Source organism: Thalassophryne amazonica, chromosome 2 (assembly GCF_902500255.1).
Source record: "Thalassophryne amazonica chromosome 2, fThaAma1.1, whole genome shotgun sequence".
NCBI classification, from domain to species: domain Eukaryota; kingdom Metazoa; phylum Chordata; class Actinopteri; order Batrachoidiformes; family Batrachoididae; genus Thalassophryne; species Thalassophryne amazonica.
The window spans coordinates 151,014,052-151,035,292 of NC_047104.1; the positions used below are offsets into that span (position 1 = coordinate 151,014,052).

At 40.8% G+C, this 21,241-nt stretch overlaps 1 long non-coding RNA gene across 1 annotated transcript; it reads left to right on the forward strand.

Annotated features, from left to right (window-relative positions):
* The first annotated feature begins 3,591 nt into the window (after window positions 1–3,591).
* On the forward strand, window positions 3,592–12,091 carry LOC117503217. Its single transcript, XR_004558519.1, has 3 exons — window positions 3,592–3,605; window positions 9,379–9,392; window positions 11,965–12,091. It is a non-coding gene; the product is annotated as an uncharacterized LOC117503217 (long non-coding RNA).
* The last annotated feature ends 9,150 nt before the right edge of the window (window positions 12,092–21,241 follow it).

The following is a 21,241-nucleotide window of genomic DNA, read 5'->3' on the forward strand; positions in this document are numbered from 1 at the left end:
CCATTTATTTTCAATACCCACTTACTTAAAATTAATGGTCCTGGTGGGGCTGGAGCTTATCCCAACAGTCACAGGGCGTGAGGCAGGGTACAAGCTGGACAGGAATGCCAGTCTGTTGCAAAGCCAGGCCTCTAAAACATTCCAAAAAAAGTTGGGTCTGGGGGGATTTATTCTTAATATTAGGATATCACTTTCAGTTTTCTTGACACAGGTTAGTTGCAGGCCTTGAACTGAAGGATGGAGAACTATGCATAATTGTTTGAATATTTGGCCACATCATCCAGCCCAACTCACAAGTATCATAAATTATCAATCAATTTTATTTATATAGCGCCAAATCACAACAAACAGTTGCCCCAAGGCGCCTTATATTGTAAGGCAAGGCCATACAATAATTACGTAAAAACCCCAACGGTCAAAACGACCCCGTGTGAGCAAGCACTTGGCGACAGTGGGAAGGAAAAACTCCTTTTAACAGGAAGAAACCTCCAGCAGAACCAGGCTCAGGGAGGGGCAGTCTTTTGCTGTGACTGGTTGGGGCTGAGGGAGAGAACCAGGAAAAAGACATGTTGTGGAGGGGAGCAGAGATCAATCACTAATGATTAAATGCAGAGTGGTGCATACAGAGCAAAAAGAGAAAGAAACACTCAGTGCATCATGGGAACCCCCCAGCAGTCTTAGTCTATAGCAGCATAACTAAGGGATGGTTCAGGGTCACCTGATCCAGCCCTAACTATAAGCTTTAGCAAAAAGGAAAGTTTAAAGCCTAATCTTAAAAGCAGAGAGGGTGTCTGTCTCCCTGATCCGAATTGGGAGCTGGTTCCACAGGAGAGGAGCCTGAAAGCTGAAGGCTCTGCCTCCCATTCTACTCTTACAAACCCTAGGAACTACAAGTAAGCCTGCAGTCTGAGAGCGAAGCGCTCTATTGGGGTGATATGGTACTAGTGGTTAAGGTGTTGGGCTTGAGTCCAGAAGATCATGGGTTCAAATCCCCGCCTGACTGGAAAATCACTAAGGGCCCTTGGGCAAGGCCTTTAATCCCCTATTGCTCCCGTTGTGTAGTGAGCACCTTGTATGGCAGCACCCTGACATCGGGGTGAATGTGAGGCATAATTGTAAAGCGCTTTGAGCGTCTGATGCAGATGGAAAAGCGCTATATAAATGCAGTCCATTTTACTATGAGGTCCCTAAGATAAGATGGGACCTGATTATTCAAAACCTTATAAGTAAGAAGAAGAATTTTAAATTCTATTCTAGAATTAACAGGAAGCCAATGAAGAGAGGCCAATATGGGTGAGATATGCTCTCTCCTTCTAGTCCCTGTTAGTACTCTAGCTGCAGCATTTTGAATTAACTGAAGGCTTTTCAGGGAACTTTTGGGACAACCTAATAATGAATTACAATAGTCCAGCCTAGAGGAAATAAATGCATGAATTAGTTTTTCAGCATCACTCTGAGACAAGACCTTTCTAATTTTAGAGATATTGCATAAATGCAAAAAAGCAGTCCTACATATTTGTTTAATATGCGCTTTGAATGACATATCCTGATCAAAAATGACTCCAAGATTTCTCACGGTATTACTAGAGGTCAGGGTAATGCCATCCAGAGTAAGGATCTGGTTAGACACCATGTTTCTAAGATTTGTGGGGCCAAGTACAATAACTTCAGTTTTATCTGAGTTTAAAAGCAGGAAATTAGAGGTCATCCATGTCTTTATGTCTGTAAGACAATCCTGCAGTTTAGCTAATTGGTGTGTGTCCTCTGGCTTCATGGATAGATAAAGCTGAGTATCATCTGCGTAACAATGAAAATTTAAGCAATGCCGTCTAATAATACTGCCTAAGGGAAGCATGTATAAAGTGAATAAAATTGGTCCTAGCACAGAACCTTGTGGAACTCCATAATTAACCTTAGTCTGTGAAGAAGATTCCCCATTTACATGAACAAATTGTAATCTATTAGATAAATATGATTCAAACCACTGCAGCGCAGTACCTTTAATACCTATGGCATGCTCTAACCTCTGTAATAAAATTGTATGGTCAACAGTATCAAAAGCAGCACTGAGGTCTAACAGAACAAGCACAGAGATGAGTCCACTGTCTGAGGCCATAAGATCATTTGTAACCTTCACTAATGCTGTTTCTGTACTACGATGAATTCTAAAACCTGACTGAAACTCTTCAAATAGACCATTCCTCTGCAGATGATCAGTTAGCTGTTTTACAACTACCCTTTCAAGAATTTTTGAGAGAAAAGGAAGGTTGGAGATTGACCTAAGATAAAGCAATTACATTGCTTTTAGGAAATGATTCCCCAGACTGAATCATGTTGTGTCTCATTTTAAGACAAATAATGGTTCAATCAGCAATGTAAAGGGGCACATCTGCCCCTTCTGGTGTTGTTGTAGACACTGGCTGAGATTTAATATCCTTGTGTTGGTCTAACAGCTGCAGTCTGTTGAAAGGCGGCATTACACTGGCAAAGCGCAGACGTCTGTCTTGTTCCATCAAGATGCAATATTGCTTCTTGCCTGCTTGCTTGGAAAAGTGCGGCAAATACATGCGCTTAGTTTGACTGATGGTGCATGTCTTTGAAAGGCTTAATTCATATTGTAGCACCAATATCCAATGACAAAGGCGGAACACATTTTGTCAAAAATGCAAAGAAATAAAGATCAGAAACAAATTTTAGTTATGGCCCCACATTTATCTCTCTGTGAGGAAAATAAATTCCAGAGCACAACAGTCTCAGATATCTGACATCTTTATGAAGCTGTAAATAGTGAAGTGACAGCCAAAAGTTACCCAACATGGCCAGTTTCTTCATTTGCATCCAAAGAAGTTTGTAATTCCTTCCAAGTTGTCACCTGTCACCTTGGCAACTTCCCTCCTTACACAGTGTTATTTGTTATCGCTCTGTTCTTGAAGTGAGCCTGTTCTGAACTAAATTACCATACACCGCAATACGGCAATGATATATATATATATATATATATATATATATATATATATATATATATATATATGAGATGCTGAAGGGGTTTACTTTTGTATTTATCTGGTCTAAACTTTATTCAAAAAAATAATATATGCAAACATATAACTTTTGTGCTCTGATCATGAATACCTTTTTTTTTGTCATTTTAAAAACTAATTATATTAACTCCTCAAATAATTGACAAAGTAACTCACTCTCACTCACTCATCTTCAACTACTTAGTCTAAATAAGGGTCATGGGGGACTGGAGCCTATCCCAGCAGTCAGAGGGTGTGAGACGGGGTTCACCCTGGTCAGGACAACAGTCTGACAGAATGTGTAAACATACAAGTGTAAATGTAACTCAGGTTATATTAAATCGATGAAGGGAATGGTAAATACAAATGGTATACTCAGTGTTTGTGGAGATTGACTGGACCTCTTCTCTAAACTGGGGCAGCATGGTGGCTTAATGGTTAGCACTGTGTCAGGATTCGTGGTCACATGACACAGAAGGTGTTTGGACACAAATGCAAACTCTCAGACGATGCGGTGTAATAATAATCTTTATCTTACAGACAGTCCAGGGTCCGGTACACAGAAAGGCAGGCAGCGTAGCAAAGGTACAGATGAGGGCAAGGCAAAATACATAGTCAGGAACAGGCTGAGGTCGAAGGCACAGTGAGACACAATGTCAGAGGCAGAGAGCAAAATCCGGAAAAGAAGAACGAGGTCAAAAAACACTGAGGTATACGAGACGAGAACAGGGCTGGAACGAAGATATGAAGATCAATGAGCTGGCACTCCGGGGAGGCAGATGACAACAGGGTACAAACCCATAACCTCGCCCTGAGCCCGGACCCACCCTGACACACTGCTGCCTTACGGCAAGCAGGTCATGGGATTGATTCCCACCTGTGTCCTTTCTGTGTGGCGTTTGCATGTTCTCCCCATGTTTGCATGGGTTCCCTCTGGATGCTCCGGCTTCCTCCCACATCCAGAGACATGCAGATTTTAGGTGAACTGGAAACTTAATAATTGTGCAGATCTCCCTTGTAATAAAAAAAAAATCTTGATCTCAATGGTACTAACCTGGTTAAATTAAAATTAAAAGTGGATAAATTCCTAGAAATGACTGTGAGGCAGAAAGAAGAACCTTTAACCATTTTCCAATATAATTCGTCTGCGTTGTACTCTTTGATTTCAGTTTGAGCTCCAAACCATGGATCTTCATCATTTTATCCTACAGTAGATATCAATGGAGAAGTCTTTTATATCGTGCAGAGATAAGAACAGCTTGAGCTCTCTACCTGCAGGGAGACACATTTGTTAATGTGATCACACATGAGATGAGATGGAGGTAGGGAGGCATTGAGAAATGGTCTGAAAGGCATGAAAAATGCAAGAATAGGAAAGACGAAAATAAAATTATATATATATATGTGTATATATGTATATATGTATATATGTGATTGCATCAGCCAAGCTTGAACCTTCGTGCGCATTCGTGAGTTTTTTTTCACGCCTGTCGGTTGCGTCTTTCGCCTGTGAGCAGGCTTTGAGTGAGCACTAGTCCACCCCTCTCGTCGTTTTTTTATTGTGAATAAATGTCTGAACGATTTGGAGCTTTGCTGCATCAATTTTTTTCCAGAAACTGAGACCTCCAGGTTGACACCATTCGGAAAATTAATATGGCTTTCAGCGACGATTTTATGGGGATTACACAGATTGAGTGATCCAGACGGTTTAAAGACCGCCCACAACTGCTGAGAGCGTGCCGCGCTCCGAGCGCCGATGGACAGGCTCACACCCCGCTGAAACAACCAGATCATTTCCAAAGTGAAGGCTTTGTTGATCCAGGACGTCGTCTGATTTTCACAAAAAGGCAGAAGGCGTGGATATCAGCACTTTTTCGGCACATTCCACTGTTACAGGAGTTTTTTTCATGGAAAGAAAAGCGGAGGGACGCGCCATGGAGCCGTTCATTATGCGGCACAAACCACCTCCGTGTTGGTCTCACAGGACGGCTTTCAGGTGGATTTCAGACAGCTGTCGGTGGGTTTTCAGTCGTGTGACTAACTGAAAAATTGTGCATGAGCTGGACATGCCCCAACATGTCCTGTGAGGCTTCATCACGGCGTTGCTTTGCACCATGCGGCTCCACCATGACGCGCGGAACTCCGCTCCTCTTTCCATGACAAAAACTCCTGTAACAGTGGAATGTGCTGTTCATTTCTAAACTGGACACTGTCTTGATCCGGTATGTCGTCTGACTAGCACAGGAATTGTGAAAAGACGTGGACATCAGCACTTTTTGGGCACATTGAGACAGACATGCGGAGGAGTTCCACGCGTCGCGGTGGAGCCTCATGGCGCAAAGCAACGCCGTGATGAAGCCTCACAGGACATGTTGGGGCATGTCCAGCTCATGCTCAATTTCTCGGATAATCACACGACTGAAAAGCAACCGACAGCCGTCTGAAATCCACCTGAAAGCCGTCCTGTGAGACCAACATGGAGGTGGTTTTGTGCCGCGTAATGAACGGCTCCGCGGTGCATCCCTCCACTTTTCTTTCCATGAAAAAAAACTCCTGTAACAGTGGAATGTGCCGAAAAAGTGCTGATGTCCACGCCTTCTGCCTTTTTGTGAAAGTCAGACGACGTCCCGGATCAACAGAGCCTTCACGTTGGAAATGATCTGGTTGTTTCAGCGGGGTTTGAGCCTGTCGATCGGCGCTCAGAGCACAGCGCGCTCTCAGCAGTTGTGGGTGGTCTTTAAACCGTCTGGATCACTCCTTAATCTGTGTAATCCCCATAAAATCGTCCCTGAAAGCCATATTAATTTTCCGAACAGTGTCCACCTGGAGGTCTCTCAGTTTCTGGAAAAAAATTGATGCAGCAAAGCTCCAAATCGTTCAGACATTTATTCGCAATAAAAAAACGACGAGAGGGGTGGACCACTGCTCACAGGCGAATGACGCAACCTGCAGGCGTGAAAAAACTCATGCATGAGCACGAAGGTTCAAGCTTGGCTGATGCAATCACACGTGATTCAAATCCATATGGTTTTTGAAGAAAAAAAAAAAAGGTCGGATACTTTTCTAACAGACCTCGTATATATATGTATATATATATATATATATATATATATATATATATGAATGTAGACATATGAATAAAGTACAGTTTAAAATGTGACTGTAAACATTTAGGGCTGTGATTGTGAACACTGTAGCACAGAAGTCTGTGTTGATGTAACACCCCTATTGCACAGCACACCATTCTAAAATGATCCCCCACGATCCAGAAAAAGTGCAAAAACAGAATGAAACTGCTTTCTCCAACATGACTCTGTTATTATTATAGACAAGTGGCACGTGCATGCGTGCATTTGGCTTCAATCACGCAAAAATGGGTTTAGAGCTGACATTTGCCATTTGGTATGCTTATGTATTTTGGGTCAAGGATGAACGCTGCAAAACAGAAAGTTGATAGGACAAATATTTTTGGAGAAATTAGCAATTTTAACTAACCAGTAAACAATGGATGTTTTGTTGCAATGCACCATGGGAGTTTGAGGTTTGGGGTTTTAAATGTTGTTAATATGGGTCATGTTAGTTTAACATTGTTGTTAGTGTTATAGAATTATTGTATATTTGTAGTTGAATTGGTTTACTCAGTTTAGTTAAGTCTCATGTTGCCGTTACCATGAGTGAAAACTGTAGTGTGTTTGATGTCTTCCGTCACCGTCTGTTTCTGCCTGTCTAAAATTGGAAGTACTTGCTTGCGGCAGAATGCGGGAAACAACAAAACACTGTGTGTGTGTGTGTGTGTGTGTGTGTGTGTGTGTGTGTGTGTGTGTGTGTGTGTGTGTGTGTGCGCGCGCGTTTAACATTGATCACAGAGAAACTGTGGAGAAATCAGAGCTGATATTTGCTATTTGGTATGCTTATGTATTTTGAGTCAAGCAAGAATGCTACCAAACTGTAACGTTGATAGGACAAATATTTTTGAAGAAGCTACGGATATTAGCTAACAAAACTGAACAATGGATGTTGCTAACTACATTATGGACTCACATACCATTCCAGCAGGCGGTGGTAACTCATCTTTATATTAAAAGTGTGAGTGTGGTGAGGGATTTTTGTTTAGTATGTTCAAGTACATAATATAATTGTAAATATGTTAAAAATACATGCATGACACGAGAAAATGAAAACACTTATTTCCATTGTGGTCCATTTAAAAAGCCAATGACAAAACCAGAAGTAAAAATAAAATAATAATAATAGTGTGTATGCGATAAGAAGAATGTAAACAATTTATAAATACATTAAGATGATATATTAACATTTAAAAATTACATAACAGGAAATAAAAGGGTTGAGTTCCTCTTCCAAAAAATTGGTGAGGTCTAAGGTTCTAAAAACAGTCTGGGCTCGCGAGCCATTCCAACTCATTATACAAGTTTTATTTAATTTATTACCACCAAAATCTCAGCTACCTTTTTTTTTTAACCCTGCCCAATCTGAGCCCATGCTGCTGTCAGACTGTACAATAACACTGTGAAATAACCACATGCAATAATATGTCCACAAATCACGTGCAATATTAATATGTCCACATGTCATGTGCAATAGCAACTCGTTTACAAATCCCAGCACAAATGTCACCTTACCATATCTAAACTCCATTTCACATATCGTAAAGATGCTCCTATCTCCTATCTCTTTGTCAATCCCAATCATGTTTACATATATGCGTATAGGTAGGTGTATAGGTATGTGTGTGCATATGGGTATGGGTGTATATGTATGTGTGTGTGTGTATGTATGTATGTATGTATATATATATATATATATATATATATATATATATATAATATATATACTTGGGGAGTATATATAGAGCACTCCCCAAGCCTCTATATGGGCATATAGAGGCTTGGGGAGTAACGGAATACATGTAACGGCGTTACGTAATTAGGATACAAAAAAAGGTAACTGTATTCCACTACAGTTACGGAAAAAAAGACGTATTCAGATTACAGGTATATTTAGTAAAAATGGGGATTAGTTCGTAGGATTACAATTTTAATGCATTTTATGATATTATCTGTATATAATATTTTTTTTCTTTGAAACGAAAACATCCCTTCATGGACAGCGACATGACGCCTCCTAACCGGGCAAAATATTGATGAAGTACCCAGATGTTAATGCATTTTCAATGGAGATTCGCGACTGAACACACTCAGAAAAATGCTCACAAAATACGTGTTAAAATGCCATTTTGACCTGGATATCGAGCCAGTAAAATTAAATTACATTAAATTATGTCAGGAAAGTATTAAACTTACTCTGACAAACACACACACACACACACACACACACATTCCCAAATATTAGTGTTGAAAGTTACACCGATCTGCGCTGTTCAAGCTGTTGAGCTGAGGCATCCTGTAGCTGCTGTGTTCAGCGCAGCTCGGCTCCTAAAACCATTACAATACATTTATATATATATATATTATATTTTTACACAATTATCCTTTATTGACCGAGTTTCATTCATGAAGTCAGTGGTGTGGGTACACATCTCTATGTGTAGGTGTGACTATGTGCGGCACAGCACGGGTCATTATCATCTCATTATTTTAAGGTGCAAATTAAAAAAAATCCCAGTCTTGTCGAACAATTTTAATCACTAACGACAAGTATTTTAACTAGGCATTGGTCTAGCAGTGGAAAATGTCAACTAGACATAAGTGAAGAGTTAATGGTCCGTGTCATCGGGCGACACGGCAGGAAACATACAGCTGCTTATCATCCAAATATCACAGACAAAGTGACAAGAAGAACCAAAACCACTTACTTATGGAAGGAAATATTGTCTCTCTTGTTCCTCCGTTTGTGGCTTTGCCAACATGCGCAGCTTTCCAGCATATTCCACCTGTTTCTTGAAATTCTATGCACGCAAATCACTAACTTGCCCGGAAGTAAAATGTCGACCACGCCTCCTTACTGACAGGATTTACTTAATGGTTTTCATTATGCTGCTGTTCTTATTTTGAAGTGGACTGATATGTTAAACATGGTGCGAATGCTATGTGAAAGACTAAAGAAAGATAATTTTATGTTTACTGAACAAGTAGCAGACTTTGTTTTGTATGTTGTTCTGCAAGCCACTTTTAATTACAAATTCATCTGCACACCGCCTCAGTTTTCATTATCCTTCATTTGTTTGGCATTTTTTTTGTTGAAAATTTAGCAGTTGAAAACTGGGTGTGTTTAAAACAATATTGTGGTGCTCTTAATTCATAATGTGAAGTAAAACAGAGTATGCCATGTAAAAGAAACAGTTTTATTTTTGCTTAATAAACTGTACTATGTGGTCAAGACTATTTATATTTAGTTTCTTTTGTCTGTATTACCATATTTGATATTGGAGTAATCCAGAAGTAATTGAAAGTAATCAAATTACATTACTTTAATGTTATGGTACTTGGGATATGTTACCGATTACATTTGTCAACAGGTAACTAGTAACTGTATCAGAATACATTTTTAAAGTAACCATCCCAACCCTGTGTGTATATAACCCCTGGCAATAATTATGGAATCAGTGGCCTCAGAGGATGTTCATTCAGTTGTTTAATTTTGTAGAAAAAAAGCAGATCACAGACATGACACAAAACTAAAGTCATTTCAAATGGCAACTTTCTGGCTTTAAGAAACACTATAAGAAATCAAGAAAACAAATTGTGGCAGTCAGTAACGGTTACGTTTTTAGACCAAGCAGAGGGAAAAAAATATGGACTCACTCAATTCTGAGGAAAAAATTATGGAATCACCCTGTAAATTTTCATCCCAAAAACTAACACCTGTGTGTGTGTGTGTGTGTGTGTGTGTGTGTATATATATATATATAATATATGAGAGAGAGAGAGAAATGTTGGAAGTCTCACAGGACAAGTTGTGACATGCCCAGCTGTTACACAATTTCTGGGATACTCACTTGACTGAAAAGCCACCGAAAGCCGTCTGAATCTTCCAAATGGTTTCCAACACAGACGTGCTTTTTGCTGTGCGCCATTGCAGCTCCGTCCCGACGCGCGAATTCCTCCGCACGTCTTTCGTTACAAAATCTCCTGTAACAGTGGAATGTGCCACAAAAGTGCTGATGTCCACCTCTTCTGCAATTTCTCTGGTAGTCAGACGACGTCCTGGATCAACACAGCCTTCACTTTGGAAATGATCTGGTCGTTTCAGCCTGTCGATGGCCGCTCGGAGCGCAGCACGCCCTCCGCCGCTGTGGGCCATCTTTAATCCGGTTGTAATGCTCCTTAATCTGTGTGACGCCCAGAGTATCCTCACCGAAAGCCGTCTGAATCTTCCGAATGGTTTCCACCTGGCTGTCTCTCACAGTTTCTGGAAAAATTTGATTCAGCGCTGCTCCAATCGCTCAGCCATTTCCCTGACAATGAAAATCCGACAAGGGGGGTGGACCAGTGCTCACTCAAAGCCTGCCCACAGGCGAATGACACAACCGACAGGCGTGAAAAAACTCACCCATGCGCACGAAGGTTCAAGCTTGGCTGATGCAAGCGCACATGATTCAAAACCATATAGTTTTTGAAAAAAATAAAAAGGTCTTTAGATACTTTTCTAACAGACCTCATATGTCTATATGTATGTGTATGTATGTATATATAAAATCTCCCATGGGATTTTTTTTTCCTCAAATGGAGTTGCAGTTATGGAGGGTCTTCATGGAAATGAACAGATGAAAAAATCAGACACAAAATGTGCCTGCTAACCAAAACTAAGAGTGACCTCTTTTGTACTTGCACTGAAACATCATGGAGTGCTTCTTCAGAGGTTACTGCAGTTACCTTAAGATTAAGTTTGCCAATTCTGTTTAAGCAATTCATTTTTGGTGTAATCATAAAATAAACCACACATTCTTCACTTCTGCTGAGAATTTAAACATGCAAATACGTAATTTTTCTCAGGGCACTTTTGCTGATAGGTCATGAAAAACACATTAATTAAAATTAGTTTTTTCTGTAACCAAAATTTCCAAAGTATAATAATGTGTAAATGTTTGTCTCACAGCTTGGGCTCTGCATTTGAATTTGGCACAAGTATAGAGGAGGATGTTCTTTCACCAAAACATCATATCTAGGCTTGCATCTCAGATGTACCTTATGGCAAATTGTAGCTGAACATTCAGGTCGTCTTTTTAAGAAAACCCTCCTCTGTGCCACTTCATCATGAAGCTGTATAACTGGTAATATGAAATGCAAAACATGCACTGTGCACAATTTCTCCAATCACAACCACAGAAGTCTATAACTTCTTCTGAGCTGAATGAGTGTCTTTGTGGCTTTCCTCACTCTTCTCCTTCTTGCACAGTTACTCAGTTGTTGAGAACCATCTACTCCATGCAGATTTACCACAGAGTGCCATACTATTTGTATTTATTCATGATTGACGCAAATAACGGGCAAGACATATTCAGTGACTTGGAAATGTTCATGTATCCATCCCCTGACTTGTCTGAAGAACACTGACAATAAAACTGATTATTTACAGGTATTGTACTTATGCAACCCATCATCTAGGCTTTCATATTCATATTTTTAATTAATTTATATGAAGTTGTAGAGAATTGATTTCAGTTTGAGTTTAAGAAAGATAATGTTAGAATTTTTTTTTTTTTTTTTTTGTATTTGAAATGCATAAACAAATCAAAATCTGTGAAATACCAAGTATTCCAATACTTTGGGAGGACACTGTGTGTATACAGTAAAACTCACATATAATGGATTCAGGTGGACCAGCAAATTTTGTCTGTTATAATCGAAATCCGGTATGTGTATACAATGGGCAAAATCTGTGATATGTATGTAATGGATTAGTTACAGCCAGAAGGCACCGAATGATCTACGGGGAATCACAAATAGGTTTATATATTTCTTAGATTATTTATTTATTTGAATAGGGACAATGCACATTAATGAACATCAGTATAAAAACAAATGTAAATATGCCGGATTATAGCTACAAAGCTAGTTTTCATCCGTAGTCCCTAGGCAGGCAAATACATAAGAAAGATTATAAGCCTGACCTTGAATCAAGACCTGCCTCATTTAATTACCGGCTCAAAACATCATCTGAAAAAATAAACACCTTCCTTAAATAAGCACCATGCTTTATGTGCATTAAAAAGATTACATTTGGTCCATTACATATGGTCCTGTGGGACTTCAAATTCCAGACAGACAAGCAACTGCTGACCAACCACCCAGACATAGTAATGGTTGACAAGGCAAAGAAAACCGCACTTGTAATCAATGTGGCAATCCCAACTGACAGCAACATCAGAAAGGAGGAGCACGAGAAAATCTAGAAGAACCAAGGCCTGAAGGAGAAATTGGAGCAGATCTTGAAGCTAAAGTCCAAAGTGGCCCCAGTGGTAACAGGAGCACTAGGAGCTGTAATCCCCAGAATGGAAGAGTGACTCCAGCAGATTCCAGTCACAACATAAGGTCTCTGTCCAGAAGAGTGTAGTCAGAGGAACAGCTAAGATACTGCGTCCATCTCTCAAAAGTATCATATTTTCTGGCATCACACCTTTTTTATGTATTATCAACTCATTAATTTGGGATTTTGTGTATTGTTGTCCCTGTGACCCTTGATTGGCGTAAGCAGATATAGAAGAAAAAAAAAATATATATATATATATATACACTCAACAAAAATATAAACGCAACACTTTTGGTTTTGCTCCCATTTTGTATGAGATGAACTCAAAAATCTAAAACATTTTCCACATACACAATATCACCATTTCCCTCAAATATTGTTCACAAACCAGTCTAAATCTGTGATAGTGAGCACTTCTCCTTTGCTGAGATAATCCATCCCACCTCACAAGTGTGCCATACCAAGATGCTGATTAGACACCATGATTAGTGCACAGGTGTGCCTTAGACTGCCCACAATAAAAGGCCACTCTGAAAGGTGCAGTTTTGTTTTATTGGGGGGGGATACCAGTCAGTATCTGGTGTGACCACCATTTGCCTCATGCAGTGCAACACATCTCCTTCGCATAGAGTTGATCAGGCTGTCAATTGTGGCCTGTGGAATGTTGGTCCACTCCTCTTCAATGGCTGTGCGAAGTTGCTGGATATTGGCAGGAACGGGTACACTCTGTCGTATATGCCGGTCCAGAGCATCCCAAACATGCTCAATGGGTGACATGTCCGGTGAGTATGCCGGCCATGCAAGAACTGGGACATTTTCAGCTTCCAAGAATTGTGTACAGATCCTTGCAACATGGGGCCGTGCATTATCCTGCTGCAACATGAGGTGATGTTCTTGGATGTATGGCACAACAATGGGCCTCAGGATCTCGTCACGGTATCTCTGTGCATTCAAAATGCCATCAATAAAATGCACCTGTGTTCTTCGTCCATAACAGATACCTGCCCATACCGTAACCCCCCCGCCACCATGGGCCACTCGATCCACAACATTGACATCAGAAAACCACTCACCCACACAACGCCACACACGCTGTCTGCCATCTGCCCTGGACAGTGTGAACCGGGATTCATCTGTGAAGAGAACACCTCTCAACGTGCCAAATGCCAGCGAATGTGAGCATTTGCCCACTCAAGTCGGTTACGACGACGAACTGGAGTCAGGTCGAGACCCCGATGAGGACAACGAGCATGCAGATGAGCTTCCCTGAGACAGTTTCTGACAGTTTGTGCAGAAATTCTTTGGTTATGCAAACCGATTGTTTCAGCAGCTGTCCGAGTGGCTGGTCTCAGACGATCTTGGAGGTGAACATGCTGGATGTGGAGGTCCTGGGTTGGTGTGGTTACATGTGGTCTGCGGTTGTGAGGCTGGTTGGATGTACTGCCAAGTTCTCTGAAACGCCTTTGGAGACGGCTTATGGTAGAGAAATGAACATTCAATACATGAGCAACAGCTCTGGTTGACATTCCTGCTGTCAGCATGCCAGTTGCACGCTCCCTCAAATCTTGCAACATCTGTGGCATTGTGCTGTGTGATAAAACTGCACCTTTCAGAGTGGCCTTTTATTGTGGGCAGTCTAAGGCACACCTGTGCACTAATCATGGTGTCTAATCAGCATCTTGATATGGCAAACCTGTGAGGTGGGATGGATTATCTCAGCAAAGGAGAAGTGCTCACTATCACAGATTTAGACTGGTTTGTGAACAATATTTGAGGGAAATGGTGATATTGTGTATGTGGAAAAAGTTTTAGATCTTTGAGTTCATCTCATACAAAATGGGAGCAAAACCAAAAGTGTTGCGTTTATATTTTTGTTGAGTGTAGCTAAAAAAAAAAAATAATAAAAGGGTCGGTTTATTATCTAATAGACCTCGTATGTTAAAATTGAGAAAATGCCCTTGGACCCCAGAAGGTGAACAAAGAAACCTAAACATTCTTTTAAGTTGGATTTAATGTCCTAAAACAATAAAATCCTGCAAATGTCAACGTGTGTGAATATATGTTATGCACACTGGGTCCATCAGGGTAGATTACCTCTTACTCAAATAAAACAAGGATCTGATGTCACCTGAATCTAACTTTTATCTTTAATCATATGACACAGATGTGCAGTCATGCCACTGTTCAGACATGATCCTGACAGATCTCAGAAGGTAAGTGGAGTAGGTCATGATTTGTACTTGGCTGAGAGACTGATTAGGAACACAAGGACCTATGCACATTTCCCCATGATGTGCAAACAGGGTTGCATGGAGAATATTACTTGTGCCACATCCCACCAGATCTCTACCAGAGCTGCTGTAGCCACCCTGAGCATCAGAAACAGAGAAGAATGACAGCTCTGATAGGTTTGTGTGTGTGTGTGTGTGTGTGTGTGTGTGTGTGTGTGTGTGTGTGTGTGTGTGTGTGTGTGTGTGTGTGTGTGTGTGTGTGTGTGTGTGTGTGTGTGTGTGTGTGTGTGTGTGTGTGTGTGGTTTTACTTGATGCACTCTGTGACACAACCCCAACACGTGTTGGACACCACCATGCGTGAGACTCCAGGGGAGGAGTTGGACCATCAATGCAAGGGAACGACCAATAAATCACCTTCCATGTCATGCCACATTTGGTGTTCAACACTATAGATGCAAAAAGATGATAACTGAGACTGGAACGACCACAAGAGTGAAGAACCAGTTCAAAGACAACATCACATGAGTGTAATGGGATGACCTGATAGGACGTGACATCCATTGCTAGGATGTGTCTGCCAGCGTTACACACCTCATGGGTGTGTGAGACAGTGATCTGGTCTTTCATTGCAGGAAACAGCAGGAACAGATGTCATCATCATGATTACTGCTGTGGTCGCCCATCGCTCCACAAGCCACTACCAGCCTTCTTTTATACTTGCTATTACTACTGCTACTTGTTTCTGTAAAAAATGTGAGCTGTTTGTTATAGATTATGACTGTTAAGCATTCCCTTCTGACATGGTTTTATTCATCATGGGTGGGTTGTCAGCTTCAACTTGACTTTCATGACAAAACTGTAAAAAAAAAAACCCTGAAGTCCTAAAACACTGTGGGTGTGTGTGTGTTACATATTCCTGATATACTGACTGAAAAAGCACTTATTTTAAAATTGCACACGGCTGTTATTAGTACTTGGGGATGTGGGCATATTGTGCAGCAGCCAGTTGTCATTATCATTTAATGAAAGTGTGCTGCGCTCATTTTATTTCTTTCAGGTTGGTGTTCATTATAGCTCTATATTATTGCTCTAACCCTGACATAAGAGTGCATGAAATTAATCAAACATAGCACCCTGCTCACATCACTCCACTGCACCGGTGTTGAAAAGTGGATTGAAGCCAAAGTTTGATTAGAAAGTGGTGCATTGCAGCCAACATGTGCACACAACAAACACGGTCTGCAGCTGATGTGTTCGGATACTGTACTGTTTCTGCTTCAGGCAGAATCAGAGAAAACTTGAAAAATCGTGCACATGGCCCTTACCCTTAGCAACAGTAATGTGAGCTGATGTCGGTTTGCTGACTGATCAAAAATTCAGCATTTATTTATCTATTTATTTGTAGGTTTAACAACCTTTAGTTTATCTTATTCTATCACCGATTCTCCAACATTGTCAAAATATTGTTTTCAGATAGTTGCTTGGCGCAACCACAGCAAATCTGTTTGGCAAAACTTTTAGACCAGATTCCCTTCAGAGTTGAAGTCAGTTTAATTGTAATCCAAAATTTGGATTAGATTGATTAGATTATTTAATCTAATCTAACCTAATCTGTTTTTTTGTAAGATTTAATCTAATCCAAAATGTTTCCATTTAATCCAAATTTTTGGATTAAAATTTGATTACATTTTGATCAAAATTCACAATCTTACAAAAGTGCCTTCTATATACAAGGTGGTACGTTGCCAGCTCAATTCAAGCAAACTTGTCACATCTCAGTCCCTTCACATAACAAAGCCAACCCTTGCAGGTTTCTCAAAACAGGGTGATAGCACAATTACCATGTAAACACATCTCAATTGAGGACAATACCATCTATCCACCTATCTTCTTGCAACAAAGAAAGCACCTCTCTCCTTCCCTTCTACCCAGCAAAACAATCTACTCACCTTATCCATTCCTATCTCCAAACAATATCACAATGTCAGGGTGATGACACAAGTGCCATATAAACACCAGTTATTAAAGAACAAAAAAGGCCACTTAACTTACCCTTCAAATGTAAATATGCATGACAAACTCAACAAAACAGGTGCAGCCCACCTCCCCTGATGTCTCCCCAGCCCACCAAGAAGTCATCAACTACTTGCATTAACCCCTCTTATGCATGGACAAGGATCCACTGTCCTACTGGAAGGTCAACGAGGGCAGGTATCCACACCTGGCCAAGGTAGCCCAGCGATACCTGTGCATCCCTGCCACATCAGCTCCAGTGGAGAGGGTTTTCTTAATGGCGGGGAAGATCTTCAGGCCTGAGAGATGTCACCTCAGTGACTCTGTCTTCCAAGCACTTATGTTTGTCAAGTGCAACTGGAAGGAGGTTAGGGCCCTGTCCCACTGGCGTTTAGGAGGATTTGCGGATGGAATGCGCACAAAAGCCCACATCCGCCAAACAACCGCAATAACCATGTAACATTCCTTTATGAGTCGGCCGCCACCCGAACACGTCCGTGATCATCCGCAGAGGCAGGCATGTCCGCAGCCAGGATTTTTGAGCGGCTCAAAAATCCTGCTGCAGATGAGATCCGCATAACTGCCTGAACACATACTGAAGACATACGCAGGACATACACAACCAACGCGCCGCATAGCCCCTGTCATCTGCTGATATCCGCAACCGAGGGGTTGGCGCGGCTTGGCGGCGGACCGGGACAGCGTGCAAAACAGATATGACACGTCCCCAGCACGGCCACATCACGGTCGCAAATGGTATATCGCGCATGCAGACAGTGGGCACGGATGGAACGAGTGCATCATGGCCGCTGTGTCCCTCATGGGGGTGCCTCCGCGGTCGCCTTCGCTTCTGTTCCCTGTTATATCCGCTTTTCTTCCTCATGTAATCGCTGATCCACCCCGGGACATTTGTCATTTCCGCCCACCTTTGTTGTGGACGCTCAGCTTTTGTCTCCTCATTTCATGCGCAAATCCTCCTAAACGCCAGCGGGACAGGGTCCTTAGGTGTGTGAAGAACTGATGCTTAGGTTGTGAACTGGTTAATGAGACAGTGCATTAGTGGTGACTCAAGACTGCATTATGATGATTATGATCAAAGCCTCCCTTCCTTACTACAACCCCTGGCAATAATTATGGAATCACCGGTCTCGGAGGATGTTCATTCAGTTGTTTAATTTTGTAGAAAAAAAGCAGATCACAGAGATGACACAAAACTAAAGTCATTTCAAATGGCAACTTTCTGGCTTTAAGAAACACTATAAGAAATCAGGAAAAAAAATTGTGGCAGTCAGTAACGGTTACTTTTTTAGACCAAGCAGAGGCAAAAAAAAAATATGGACTCACTCAATTCTGAGGAATAAACTATGGAATCACCCTGTAAATTTTCATCCCCAAAACTAACACCTGCATCAAATCAGATCTGCTCGTTAGTCTGCATCTAAAAAGGAGTGATCACACCTTGGAGAGCTGTTGCACCAAGTGGGCTGACATGAATCATGGCTCCAACATGAGAGATGTCAATTGAAACAAAGGAGAGGATTATCAAACTCTTAAAAGAGGGTAAATCATCACGCAATGTTGCAAAAGATGTTGGTTGTTCACAGTCAGCTGTGTCTAAACTCTGGACCAAATACAAACAGCATGGGATGGTTGTTAAAGGCAAACATACTGGTAGACCAAGGAAGACATCAAAGCGTCAAGACAGAAAACAAAGCAGTAGGTCTCAAAAATCGAAAATGCACAACAAAACAAATGAACGAATGGGAGGAAACTGGAGTCAACGTCTGTGACCGAACTGTAAGAAACCGCCTAAAGGAAATGGGATTTACATACAGAAAAGCTAAACGAAAGCCATCATTAACACCTAAACAGAAAAAAACAAGGTTACAATGGGCTAAGAAAAAGCAATCGTGGACTGTGGATGACTGGATGAAAGTCATTCAGTGATGAATCTCGAATCTGCATTGGGCAAGGTGATGATGCTGGAACTTTTGTTTGGTGCCGTTCCAATGAGATTTCTAAAGATGACTGCCTGAAGAGAACATGTAAATTTCCACAGTCATTGATGATATGGGGCTGCATGTCAGGTAAAGGCACTGGGGAGATGGCTGTCATTACATCATCAATAAATGCACAAGTTTACGTTGATATTTTGGACACTTTTCTTATCCCATCAATTGAAAGGATGTTTGGGGATGATGAAATCATTTTTCAAGATGATAATGCATCTTGCCATAGAGCAAAAACTGTGAAAACATTCCTTGCAAAAAGACACATAGGGTCAATGTCATGTCCTGCAAATAGTCCGGATCTTAATCCAATTGAAAATCTTTGGTGGAAGTTGAAGAAAATGGTCCATGACAAGGCTCCAACCTGCAAAGCTGATCTGGCAACAGCAATCAGAGAAAGTTGGAGCCAGATTAATGAAAAGTACTGTTTGTCACTCATTAAGTCCATGCCTCAGAGACTGCAAGCTGTTATAAAAGCCAGAGGTGGTGCAACAAAATACCTGTGATGTGTTGGAGCGTTCTTTTGTTTTTCATGATTCCATAATTTTTTCCTCAGAATTGAGTGATTCCATATTTTTTTTCCCTCTGCTTGGTCTAAAAAGGTAACCGTTACTGACTGCCACAATTTTTTTTCCTGATTTCTTAGTGTTTCTTAAAGCCAGAAAGTTGCTATTTGAAATGACTTTAGTTTTGTGTCACGTCTGTGATCTGCTTTTTTTCTACAAAATTAAACAACTGAATGAACATCCTCCGAGGCCGGTGATTCCATAATTTTTACCAGGGGTTGTAGATGTCAGTTGTGAACTGGTTGAGTGAGAAACTCTGATTGTGTTATTGGTGACTGGAGACTGTATGTGATATGTATTATGTAGTAAACTCCCTAATGTTATATATCTGAGGTTTCATGTTGTTGAAGACTGATCGTGATGGTGATGATTGAAGACTCCACATTTAGTAGTTGTTTAAGTGTCCAATGTTATGTATCTGATGATATTGAAAACTAAATGTAAATATGCCTGACTTCTTGTACAGTGTACATATAGTTGACCTTATAATAAATGTTTCAAAATGAAAAATCTGTGTTAGCTTCTTCACATATTTCATCATTCACATACACACATACATATCGCGAATAAAGTTTAATCAAGTTTAATCATTTAATCTAATCTAATCCAAACAAAAATCAATTTAATTTAATCTAATCTAATCCAAAGTGAAATGCCCTTTAATTTAATCTAATATAATTCAATTTCATTTAATCACTTCAACTCTGCCTGGCACAATCCCACTTCAACACAGAGTAACGGGTTCAGCTCCTGATGTTCCAAAGTGATCTCCTGCCTGGGTGGTTGTCAGTCAGGACCCAGTGAGGGTCTGCAGGGTGGTGGGTGCAGGATCATGAGACACCAGCACATGCTCCTGCACCTGATGCCATGGCCAGTGCAGAGTCAAAGAAATCAGAAAACTGGAATGATGACTGTAGGAAGACCAAACAGGAAGTTCCATGTCATTTTAAAATCCAGTAAGACTAAACCATCATCATATAAATCAGACATTTGCACTCAAGAAAAAAGCAAAAATCCCAATGCTTTTGTATGGTTTTCCATGTAATAAACACCACATATAACTGATTTTGCATAATGGATTTTCGTTTACATCGGACAAAACATCCTGCCTGATCGTAATGCATTTTCATTAAAAACCCCTCACATATACCGGACAGATCAGTCTGGACGTGCCCAGTAACAGAGGTATGAAATGAAGTTCAGCAATGACCAAACCACTTTGGATCAGAGCCCTCTGTGTGGCTGCAAACCCATACACCTGCTAAATCAGAGAAAGCAAACACTGTGATTTGTCACATTTATGTTTTCACTCCTTCCTCTCTCATCATATTTTAGGAGTTTTTGCAGTGCGCCTGCCGATTACATGTGAATCAAAAAGGTGCATAAATTTGGGTACCCCTGTCATTTTGTTGATTTGAATACATTTAGCACTAATTATTGGTAAACTCATTGACCCTAGACATCCTTACACAGTTGAATCCAGTCATGAGAAAGGGTATTTAAGGTGGCCATTTGCAAATGTTTCCCCTCTTTGCATCTCTTCTAATGAGTGGCAACATGGGAGCCTCTAAACAACTCTCAAATGACCTGAAAACAAAGATTGTTCAACATTATGGTTTAGGGGAAGGATACAAAAAGCTATCTCAGAGATTTCAGCTGTCAGTTTCCACTGTGAGGAACATAGTGAGGAAATGGAAGAAAACAGGCACAGTACTAGTTAAGGCCCGAAGTGGCAGGCCAAGAAAAATCTCAGATAAGCTGGAGCGAAAGATAGAACAGTCATAGTTAACCCACAGACCTGCTCAAAAGACCTACAACATGATCTTGCTGCAGATAGTGTTTTTGTGCATCATTCAACTATACAGCACACTTTGCACAAAGAGATGCTGCATGATGCTGTAATGCAGAGGAAGCCTTTTCTGTGTACACGTCACAAACAGAGTCGCTTGAA